We start from the raw sequence: 12,722 nt of genomic DNA on the forward strand, positions 1-12,722 counted from the left end.
ATGGCGGCAAGAAGGATGAACAGAGTGTCCCTCAGGGACTATGATGATTTGATAGGCTGGGTTGTGTATGGATCAACGGATCCCTTGTATTTGAATTCAAACGTCCCTCACGTAATGGATCTGATGGTTGTGGACATTTGGGAAAGTTCCTCGGATGAGGAGGATGCTGATCGGAGAATTCCTATCAATATTTGGGATGAATCCGATGATGAGCCGGAGATCGCCGTTATGACAAGATCAGGTCGGGTGGCCGAAGGGAAGGCACCCATGGTTGAGACAGAAATAGGGGAAGGATCGGCTCCCAAGCCAGATGACCAAGTCCTCGAGCAGTTGAAGAAAACACAAGCTAAGTCTACGGTGTGGGAAGTCCTATGTCATTCCAAGTACCACCGTGAGAATCTGATGAAGGAGCTGCAGAATTTGGTCATTTCTACCGATACTGAGCCGGCAGCGTTAGTAGGGGCGATTATGGCCCGGAAGAAGACTGAAATCACTTTCACCGACGAAGATCTCCCGGAGGAGGGTAAGGCTCACAACAAGCCTTTATACATCCGAGCTGAAATTAACGGGAAGAAGACTAGCTGTGTGATGGTTGATGATGGATCGACCATTAATGTTTGCCCGCTGAAACTTTTGTCAAAGTTGGGAGTGGAAAGAGGAGACTTGACTGCCTCGGAAACCATGATCAGAGCCTACGATGATAGCCGCAGGCACATTGAAGGAGTCTTTAAGGCCAAGCTGAAAGTGGGGCCGCACGAGGAAGAAACAGAGTTCACTGTGCTGGATATACCGGTGACTTTTGCTGTGTTGTTGGGACGCCCATGGTTCCATAAGCTAGGAGGGGTGCCCTCCACACTCCACCAAATGATCAAATTTCCCTTCGGGGAGGAGATAGTGACGATCAAAGCTGAGAAATTGAGTTCAGTGGCGGCGTTGGGAATTGAGCCTCAACTTTTCTCCGGATTCCAAGTTTTAGGGATATACGAGTCTAGCATGACCGCCGATGTGGTGAAGATGATGAAAGGGGGTTTCATCCCCGGTATGGGCTTGGGAGCACACCATCAAGGGTTGCCAGAATCTCCGGACTTCAAGAGTCAGAAAACCCGGAGGGGTTTGGGATATGAGCTGGGAGGTCCATCCAACACAGGTGGTGAAGGAAAGGTGGGCCTAAAGAAGTATTTTGTGAATGAGGGACACGGGAAGGTTTATTCTGGGACTCCCGAGTCATGGACTAGCGCCGAAGGAAAGATTCTGCCAGGCTCTGAGATCTTCAATGATGTCACCAGCTGGGGCAAAGGTGAGGCAAGCTGCTTCGTCGAGGAGATCATGATGTTAGATCTGAATGCCGAGGAGCAGGTCATCACAATGGAAGAAACTGTGGGAGCGGTGGACGAGCCCAACACCTCCAAGGCTTATGAGAAACCCGAGAACCCCGATGATGAAAATTGTATTACTGCTTTATTTGAATCCGATGATGTACTCGCCAATACTATCAATGAAATGAATTCTGATTTTGCTTACTTGCTTGATGTTGATTCTGATCATTCCATGCATTCTCATTCATATAACATGCCTACATTTGAAATCAATACAATAGAAATGTCAACTTTCAATCTTGGCACGGATGAAAATCCTAAACTTATACAAATTGCTCAAGAATTAACTACTGAAGAGAGGAAAGAATTTGAGAGAATAATTAAAAAATACGAAATAGTGTTTGCTTGGACATACGAAGACATGCCAGGAATCGATCAATCAATCGTAACTCACCGTATTCCAACATACCCCGATGCTAAGCCCGTGAAACAGAAACTCCGACGCATGAGGCCGGAATGGGTGGATAAGATCAGAGAGGAAGTGAAGAAACAGTTAGAAGCGGGATTCATCGAAGTAATTGACTATCCCCCTTGGGTCGCAAATGTAGTGCCAATCGTGAAGAAGGACGGTAAAGTGAGAATGTGCGTCGATTATAGAGATCTCAATAAGGCTTGCCCCAAAGATGAATTCGCATTGCCTCACATCGACGTATTAATCGATAGTGCAGCATCGAGCGTCTTGCACACGAATGTTGACGGCTTCATGGGCTACATGCAAGTTCAGATGGCAGAAAAGCACAAGGCAAAGACCTCGTTCACAACTGAGTGGGGAACGTACTGCTATAGGGTAATGCCGTTTGGTTTGAAAAATGCTGGGGCAACTTATCAACGGATGGCTACGGCACTATTCCATGATATGATACACAAAGAGGTGGAAGTTTACGTGGACGATATGATGGTCAAGTCGGAGACAAGAGAGGGGCATTTCGCTGCACTTGAGAAGTTTTTGGCCCGAATCGCAGAATTCAAGCTAAGGTTGAACCCGAAGAAGTGCTTCTTTGGCGTTTCATCGGGGAAGATCTTAGGCTATGTGATCAGTAACAAGGGGATTGAGGTGGATCCCGACAAGGTAAAGGCCATACAGGAAATGCCAGCACCCAAGAATGAGAAAGAAGTGAGAGGATTTCTGGGGCAGGTTCAGTATATCAGTCGGTTCATAGCATGACTCACTGCGATCTGCGAGCTGATCTTTAAGCTGCTACGGAAAGATCAACCAACGGTTTGGAATGATAAGTGCTAGCAAGCATTGGAGAGTGTCCGGAACTATTTGTCTAATCCACCGGTTTTAAGACCGCCTAAACTTGGAAAACCGCTTCTCCTCTATGTAGCAATCGAGGAGCGATCTGTTGGGGCAATGCTGGCCCAAGAAGGGGACACCGGTGTGGAGCACACGGTGTATTATCTGAGTAAGAAGTTCCTGGAATACGAGCTTAAGTATAACATGATCGAAAAGACGTGCGTGGCAGTAGTATGGCTAACAAAGAAACTACAGCGCTATTTTCAATCCTACAAGGTGATCATTATTTCCCGGATGGATCCCGTGAAGTATCTGTACCGAACTCCGTCTCTAACAGGGAAGCTAGCCCGATGGTTGTTGCTCTTGTCCGAATTTGACATCGAATATGTAACGAAAAAGGTTATTAAGGGGAGAGCCGTAGCGGAATTTCTGGCCAATCAGCCTCTAAATGCGGAAGAGGAAGAGATAAACTATGATTTCCCCGATGAGCACTTGAACGCAATCGAAGTGATACCGTGGAAAATGTTCTTCGATGGAGCGGTTAACTCAAATGGAGCCGGGGTAGGAGTGCTACTTATCTCACCAGAAGGAGAAAGGGTCCCAATGGCAAAGAAGTTATCCTTCCCTCTCACCAATAATATGGCCGAGTATGAAGCGTGCATCTACGGGTTAGAGTCGTTAGCAGCGTTGGGAGCATCATATGTTGAAATTTGGGGCGACTCAAAACTGATTATCGAACAAGCACAAGGGAACTGGGAAGTAAGGGAAGAAAGATTACGTCCATACTTAGACCAGTTGGAGGGATTGGCACAGAGATTCAGCGAGTGTCATTTTTATCACATTCCTCGAGCACAGAACCAGGCAGCGGATGCTTTGGCCACTTTGGTGTCAGTATGGGATAACCCTCAGAATCTTGCCTCGAAGCCTTTGGTGCTGAGGAGGTCCCACAAACCGTGCTATGAAGACGTAATGTTGTTGGGGGCAGATGAAAATCCTTGGTATTTCGATATCGTAAACTTCATGAAAAGTGGAACATACCCGGCAGAATCAGAACTTAGGGATCAGGCTGTGATCAGAAGGTTAGCTCAGCAATTTGTCATCCACAATGACTTGCTTTACAAAAGACACGCCGATGGTTTACAATTGAGGTGCTTGGATGAGGGAGAAGCCCGTGAGGCAATGGAGTCAGTACACTCGGGAATTTATGGAGCCCATATGGGAGGAGCAGTATTGGCAAAGAAAATCGTAAGGCAAGGCTTCTATTGGCTCACCATGGAAAGAGATTGTAACGAATATGCGAAAAAATGCCATGATTGTCAAATCCACTGAGATTATAATCACTTACCAGCTATGGAACTACACGTGCTAGCACCCATTTGGCCGTTTGCGGCTTGGGGCATTGATATCATCGGGGAGGTGAGGCCTAATGTGTCGAACGGACATAAATTCATTGCAGTCGCCATTGATTACTTCACCAAGTGGGTAGAGGCAGAATCATTTAGCAAGTTGGGGTCTAAGCAGATGAGGAAGTTCATTGAAAAGCACTTGATCACCAGGTTCGGAGTGCCTCATCACATGATCACGGATAATGGGGTCCAGTTTCAGGGAGAGGTGAGAAGTTTCTTCCAAGAGTACGGTATTGAGCATCATAGGTCTTCTCCATATCGCCCGCAAGCTAACGGGGCAGTAGAAGCTGCAAATAAGAACCTTAAGAGGATCCTCGTAAAGACAATAGAATCGCACCGGAATTGGCACGAGCAGCTTCCGCTCGCTTTATGGGCTTATCGCACGACGGTTAGAACGTCAACTGGGGCAACGCCGTTCTCCTTGGTATATGGGGCCGAAGCCGTCCTCCCAATTGAGATTGAAAAGTGATCGTTGAGAATCGCAGTAGAAGCAGAGATTCCCGAGACGGAATGGGTGAAGAAGCGATATGAGCAATTAGCATTGGTGGACGAGAAAAGGATGGAGGCTCTTTACCACGTGCAGTTATATCAGAGAAGGATGGCCCGAGCCTTCAACAAAAAGGTCAAGGCCAGCCCTATCAAAGAAGGAGACCTGGTGCTGAAACAGATCCGAATGACGCACACCGACCCTAGGGGCAAGTTCAGGCCAAACTGGGAAGGACCATTCCTCGTGAAGAAAATCCTAAGCAAAGGGGCGGTGAAGCTAACTACTATGGACGGCATGGAGTTCTCCGAACCTACCAATCTGGATAGGCTTAAGAAATACTTTTCGTAAAAAAAAAAAAAAGAAATGAAAATTCCCGATAGGTTGAAAACCCACAAAGGGCGACCTATGCAACAATAAGGGACATCCCAATGGGTGAAAACCCGAAAGGGCACTCATTTGAAAATTCCGGGATAATAAAAGGAGAGATGAAAAATCGCTGGGATCTGAAAACCGAAAAAAGGCGGGTCCTGGTAACAGTGGTTATATCTTGAGCAATTATGAAAATAATGTATAAGCGGCTAAGTATTTCTATTGTTTGTAAATAAATAAAGGCATGAATATATTTGAAGAGGATGATTGGAATCATTATAATCTACTGAATGCATCGTATTATGAATCATGAGTTATGCATTTCCTACCTCTTTCACATAAAAAGCCTACGTCCTATCCACCCCTCTCCCTATATACAAGCTATACATCGGGGTAATACTAATGAGAAAACTACAAATAATGAGCCTAATAAGGAGGAAGATCCCAGAAGTCCTCAAAGTCCCTCAAACGAGAAGCCCGCTCCGCAGATAAGGCCTCCTCGGTAACCCGACGACCCTCCTCGGCGGCAAGGCGCCCCGCGGTCTCCACTCGCGTCATCTCCTCCGCGGCAAGACACCCCTCGGTCTCCACTCGCATCATCTCCGACCAATGAGCATTTCTCTCTCGATAGACATGCCCGACTCTAGCATCAGCATCCCGCTGCGACTCACTGAACCGTTGCTCGTTCGCATGAAGAGCGCTCTGCAAAAAAAAAAAAAAAAAAAAAAGAAGAAAAAAACAACATCAAAACAGACAACCACAGAAGTCATACATACATATGTGCATCACACACATACATTTCACTACACTAAAATAAAATAAGAATACTCACCAGGTGGCTAGCGCAACGCAGGTTGAGCTGCTTTTTGAAATAACCGGACAATCCCATATAATCGATACACGTCTCCCTCGAAGTATGGAGGACATCAGGGGGATCGAACGACATCCTCGAGGTAAAAACCAAAGGGGTTGTCTCGATGCCGGAGTAGGCCACACCCGCCTCGCCGTAATGAATCACCGAAAAATCTCTCCCTGGGATCGGGAAGGGTGTGCCAAGGCGAAGCCGTTCTGGTTGGGCAATGCCCGAGGACTCGCCTGCATAATAGGAAGGCTCGCTCGCAGAAGTCTGGGCCCGAGTACCATCGAAGAAGTCTGACGTCCGAGCGCTCCTCAAAGAACCCTCCTGCACGTAAAGACACAATAAATACCCATAACCATCTCGTAAATAAAGAATAAATAGGTCGAAGCACTCACCGGAATCTCCTCCTGACCAAAGACCGCAGCAACAACCTCCGCCGAAAACACATCATCCGCAGGGTCCACATCCATCGCGACCTCGGGAGGATCCAACGGGGTCAATAGAGTCGATAAATAGTGGATGCGACCCCCTACGTGGTCCCACACATCCCGAGGGGCAAATCGACGGGTCAAATCGCGACGGATGTCCGACAAGAGCATGACCCTCACCGCAAACATGGACACGGGAATATCACCTGGCGTCTAATGTGTGGCGCTAACCCCAGTAAAGCCCTGGTCGCCCAAATACCATGCTCGCACACACGGGCCAGTGAGCACACACTGCTACCCCTGAATGCGGGTGACGTAAGCATAATCGGGACCAAAGTCGAGGTCGTCCCATCTGAAGGAAATCTGAAAAACAAAAGAAAGGTCAGACAAGATCAAACAAAATCCATCATGGTTAGGAGATGTTCACCTGTCCCAAGCTCCGCGTGTCGATCCATGATAGGAGTCGGGCCACCGTCCGGCTCCTCTCAGTACGCAAATCAAAGTCACTCCACCTCACCATAAGTGGAAGCCTGACCGCGCGCGGCCTACTCCTACGAGTGCACGGCAGAATCCGCCTCTCATAGGCCCAAACCTGCTCGTAGAAACGGATGTCAGAAACAGAAATCGCAGAAAGAATAAAGAGACAAGCCAATGATAGAGGGCGTACCAGGAGGGCAAAGGTGTAACCGCCGGAATCCTTGCGCTTCCGACAAGTCAAGTCCAGGAATTTATATAGAAAAGCCAAGCCGGCTCCTGACCAATCGTAGGATGACACCACATCCAAATCACGGAAAGCCTGGATGAGACCCGCATGTATGGTTCCGCTCTTAGTGCGGAAGATCGTCTCGCCCAAAGCATACAGAAGGAAGCTACGAGTGGCCTGATCCGTGTCATCTCGGTCACAGAAGTCCCTGCGACTCAATAATCCATAGGTGGTAACAAACTTCGCCGGGATGGACTTGACACCTGTATAAACTCCGGGTCCGATCAAAGCAGATATCTCAGCACGGTCAACCCGAGGACGCACCATGTCGAAGAAAAGCGGGACCGAGATGCCATTACCCCGCAATCCGGTCAGCAGGGAGAAGTCGCGGGGCGAGATCATCATCTCCCCAAAAGAGAAATGAAAGGTGTGGGTCGAGTCTATCCATCTCTCGTATAAGGCGCGCAGGCCGAACCGGTCGCACACTCCGTTGGCACGAGGCAGCGCCAGGATGAAAGGCTCGAAGCCCAACTCTCGTACCCGGGCTTTAGCCGCCGGGCTAAGCATGGCATGCCAGGTATAAATGCCCTCGGTGGTCCCTGAAATACCAATGACCTGGAAGGAACGGAACGGGTAAGGCAAAGGGCCAAACTAAAGTCATTACTCCTCGAGAACCTCGCTTCTATGCATACGTCTAATAAAAGTTTGTTAACCTAGTTATTCTTTCGGTTATGTTTAAATCTAACCTAGAAGTTCCTGTCAGTTAAGATCATTACTCTGTGAGATTTCGTTCGCAGGATCATTTGTATAGGATTTGGTTAATTCTTTATTCTTTGGTGTTCCTCTCCCGCTTGCTTGCGAGGAGCTTAATCTAATTCTAACTTGGGTTAAAAGCGTTTAATTTAGTTGTTTACGTTTTTACTATTCACGTTTTTACTATTCACATTTTTACTATTCACGTGCACTATTCACGTTTTTACTATTAACGTGCACTATTCACATTTTTACTATTCACGTGCACTATTCACGTTTTTGCGTTTAGCATGCATCATTCATGTTTTTACTATTCACGTGCACTATTCACGTTTTTTCGGCGGTTAGCATGCATTATTCATGTTTTTACTATTCACGTGCATTATTCGCGTTTTTACGGTTGGCATGCATTGTCCGTATTTTTACTATTCTCATGTGTATAGTTCATATTCTTTCAACAAACAAATAGCATAAAGCATTGTTCACGTGCATAAAAATTCGCGTTTTCTAACTAAAAGTCTTCTAAGCAGTCTAAAGGTTAGCATGCAAACGACGTTCAAAATGGGGCTGCTAAGGCCTAAAAGTCTTGTCAAAGGATAAAGATCAAGGGGGTACTTACCGGATTGATGTTGGTCCGGCTCAGATGAGAAGCAGGATGCTGAAAAGGAGCCACTCTAGTCAAGTTCTCAAAACCCGCATCCATGCCCTTCGTGCCATCGTGTCTATCCGAATCCATCGAGAATGCTCTAAGTTTAGTGCTAGAGAGAGAGAGAAGAGAGAGAAGGTGTGGGGTTGAAATGAAACCCCACCACCTTATATAGGAGAATGGAATGGCATTCCCGTAAATAGTGAAAAAGGTACGACGTGACATAAAGGTGAAAAGTAAATAATTAATTACCAGGTGCACAGACCTCCGATTCGCAGTCCGTTTCAGCCTGCGTTTCTGCCAGGCGGTGACCAATACCCTAAGGACATGATTCCAGATGACAGTCAGAATTTTACAGAACAGTGGCGCCAGTCAAAATACAGACAACAGTCAGTAGAAAAATGATTTTTAGTCAAAAGCGTTCCAGACAAAAGGATAAGCATGTTCCTATTAATAACTCAAATACCCGAGATGATAACTCTAGTAAAACACAGACGACAGTGTTTTAAAATTCAGAATTGCTATTGAGCCATTTTGCCTGGGGTCGATTTAGAGACCAGGGTTGCTTTTGAGCCATTTTGCCTGCGGTCGATTTAGAGACCAGGGTTGCTTTTGAGCCATTTTGCCTGCGGTCGATTTAGAGACCAGGGTTGCTTTTGAGCCATTTTTACCTGCGGTCGTGGACCAGGGTTGCTTTTGGGCCATTTTGCCTACGGTCGATTTAGAGACCAGGGTTGCTTTTGAGCCATTTTACCCACGATCGTGGACCAGGGTTGTTTTTGAGCCATTTTGCATGCGGTCGATTTAGAGACCAGGGTTGCTTTTGAGCCATTTTTACCCGCGGTCGTGGACCAGAGTTGCTTTTGAGCCATTTTGCCTGCGGTCGATTTAGAGACCAGGGTTGCTTTTGAGCCATTTTGCCTACGGTCGATTTAAAGACCAGGGTTGCTTTTGAGCCATTTTACCTGCGGTCGATTTAAAGACCAGGGTCGCTTTTGAGCCATTTTACCCGCGGTCGTGGACCAGGGTTGCTTTGGAGCCATTTTACCCGCGGTCGTGGACCAGGGTTGCTTTTAAGCCATTTGGCCTGCGGTCGATTTAGAGACCAGGGTTGCTTTTGAGCCATTTTACCCGCGGTCGTGGACCAGGGTTGCTATTGACGAGACAGACAAGGCAAAGATCGAAGAAAAGGCCGGAACATGCGGCATGGAGATCAGGTATTCTTCCTCCTACTCTATACGTGTCTTTTACTTTAATATATTTACATTGCATGTGTTGCGTTAGCAAAAAACGTTTTCAAAACACACACATCACTGTCAAAATAGGAAAGTAGGGGCAACTGTAGACACCGAGTCGGAGGACCTGTGACGAAAACCCATAACAAGACGATTGAAGCGGTCGGTTCCGATAATTTAAAGCAAAAATAATAATAAAAATCACGAGAGGATCTGTAGGGGTTGCGGTCGTCGAGTGGACGGCTCGCGGGTGCTCAGCGGCGCTGGGCGAGCGCCTAGCCGCAGCCGGCGTGCGTCCGACGGCAGTTGAACGCGCGCCCAGCAGCGCGGGCGCACGCCCAGCGGCAGCGGGACGCGCGCGCCCAACCTACGTTGGGCGTGCGCCCAACATCCGTCGGGCGAACGCCCAACGTCCGTTGGGCGAACGCCCAACATCTGTTGGGCGCACTCCCAACCAACGTTGGGCGAACGCCTAACGTCTGTTGGGCGTGCGCCCAACAGAGGTTGGGCGTTCGCCCAACCATTTTCGGCGTAGGCCCAAAATTTTTGGGTGTAGCCCGACGCCCTTCGGTCTACGCCCAAATTTTTTTTGGGATCCGTGCCTATAAAAGGCACGGATCCCCATGCATAGGAGGAGAGGGATTTTGGGAGCTTCTCACTCTAAAACATTTTTTAAAGAGAGAAAGTTATTTTTTTGGGAAAAAACATTTTTTTTCCTAAAAAATCCGAATTTCCTAAAAGTTAAAATTTTACTAAAAAACACCGAAAAACACAAAAATCGTAACTCGTGGAATCAACCGACTTCAGCTGTCAATACCGATCTTGAGGTATTATCCGAGGACTAGACTCGCTTTATTTATTTTATTTATTTATTTATTCATTTTATTTATTTATTCTAAAGTTTTATTTATTTAGTTAATTATTTATTTATCACGTTTTATTTAATCTTCCGTATTTATTTAATTTTTGTCTCGTATTAAATAAACGTTTGGTTTCGTTTTGAAATAAAAAACCTCGTTTTAACATCCCAATATGAACCGTGATCCGATTCAAAGGTAGTTCGAGATTAAGAAACGTTGTAATTATAAGTTTTGAAAATATTTCTAAATAACGATTTGGAATAAAACATCGTTTTAGGAGTCTCCGTTATAGACTATGACCCAATTTTGGTAGTTCGGAGATCTAAAACGATAGAATAGATTAAGTTTAAAGTGTTTGAATAAATCTGGAGTGTTAGGTACTGTTTCTGTAATTTTCCATTTTCTGTCACAAAAGGCAGTTTACCGGCGGAATTTCCGTCGGTAAAGCTGCTGAAATGTAAAAAATGCTATTTTGGTCCTTATTTCTCAATTTTTAGACTTTTGGTCCTTGATATATATATGTATAATTATGTAATATATGTATTCAAATTATTTTTAATTTTTTGGTATATATTTATTTAACATGTTTAGATATTATTTTTCATCAATTTGATTTGATAAGATTATATGTATATTTATAGATTTTCCATTTAATTCATTTAAACTATACATATTTGTTATTTTGGGGTTATTAGGGGTTATTTTCTATATATACTTATCATAAACCATTTTGGGGGTTAAATACTATTTTCTTATTTATGAATCTTATTCATTTTTTACATGTTTGTTTAATTAAAATAAAAGTATATTTTATCTAGCATTATTTTCATTACTATTTTTACCTATTGATAATCATAATATATATATATCTTCTCTTTATCTCCTTTTTAATCTATAGGTATAATCACCATTTCTACTAAAAATATATGCATATGTACATATTTCTTCTTTTCCTTTTTAATTTTCTTATATATATATATATATATATATATATATATATATATATGTTTTGAAAGTGTTTTGGTTGGGTGAATTTGGGTTTAATTCATTAATTATTGTAAAGATGTTCAAGTAAGGGCTAATTGAGTGAAAATGGGAAAATAAAAGACAAAAGGAGATTTCAAGTTGTTTGTTTAAATTAAAGTTTTTCTAGATATTCTTCAAGTGCAAATAAAAGATTTTTGTCATTTTAAACCGTTTCCTAAAACATCACGTTTTAAAACCTTAATTCGTTCCAACGACGGCTTAAGCGAACATTGTAAATTGTTTCATTGTAAATAATGAAGTTTTGAATTGTTTTCCTAACTAACGTTTTCAAACGCTCGAGTCGTTCCAACGGCGATTCGAGTGAACATCATTAACGGGGTTTTGAAACGTACCTAAATCGTTCCAACGGCGATTAAGGTACGAACCATGTAAATAAACTCGTTTTTTTGGGAGTGAGATTAGCGTAGATGTAATATACGACATAAAGCATAATTCACACTGTGAATAAATCAATTCTTTCCTCTCCCCTTCTCTCTCCTATATACTTTAAATTTATGCAAAATGGGTGATTCTTTACTAAAATGGCTTTTAATGACATGCTCAAAACGGTTTTCAAAACGAGAAAGAAAAGGTTTCAAATGAATTTCAAACTTAAAGAAATATGCGATTAGTCCGTTATCGCCTAACACGCTGAGTAGGAGGCCGGTGGTTCATAACCGGGCGATGTCGGGGTGCCTAGTAGCCTTTCTCCAGAAAGGAGCTAGCCTTCTCGGCTCGTACCTAAGTTTCCCGAACCCTCACTGGTCTTCCGCAAGGGATCGGTGTTCATTTCCCCATTCGTGGGTGGCGACTCTTCCATACTCCAGGCTCCGGTCATACCGAGCAGCTTGATTCCACGATTGGTTGGTTTCGGCGCCAATCACCGTTTACGTCGCCATGAGGTGTCCACCCCCCGGTCCGCACGGGTGAGGCCGTTCGGCACCTTGTCTAACAACCGTATTAGGAGTTTCCTGTGGCTGGGGGTTAAGGACAGGTTGCTTACTAATACGGATAGGCATAGACGGCATCTGGTGGATTCAGGAGCTTGCAGTAGATGCAGAGGCCATGATGAAACTTTGTGCCATGCTCTTAGGGATTGCTCTAAGAGTAAAGAGGTGTGGAAGAAAATTCTCCCACACCACATTCTTTCTTCCTTCCTTGCCCACTCTGAGCGTGACTGGTTCTTTGATGGTGTTAGTGGGAAGTTACTGGCTAACATGGAGCATGGTGATATTTTCTTTGCTATCATCTGTCACCAAATTTGGAAGTGGAGGAAGGAGGAGATTTTTGGTGATAAAACTGTTTTTATTCCTAACTTAGCTGAGTTCTTCTCGGAA

This window comes from Euphorbia lathyris, chromosome 8 (genome assembly GCF_963576675.1).
Source record: "Euphorbia lathyris chromosome 8, ddEupLath1.1, whole genome shotgun sequence".
NCBI lineage: Eukaryota > Viridiplantae > Streptophyta > Magnoliopsida > Malpighiales > Euphorbiaceae > Euphorbia > Euphorbia lathyris.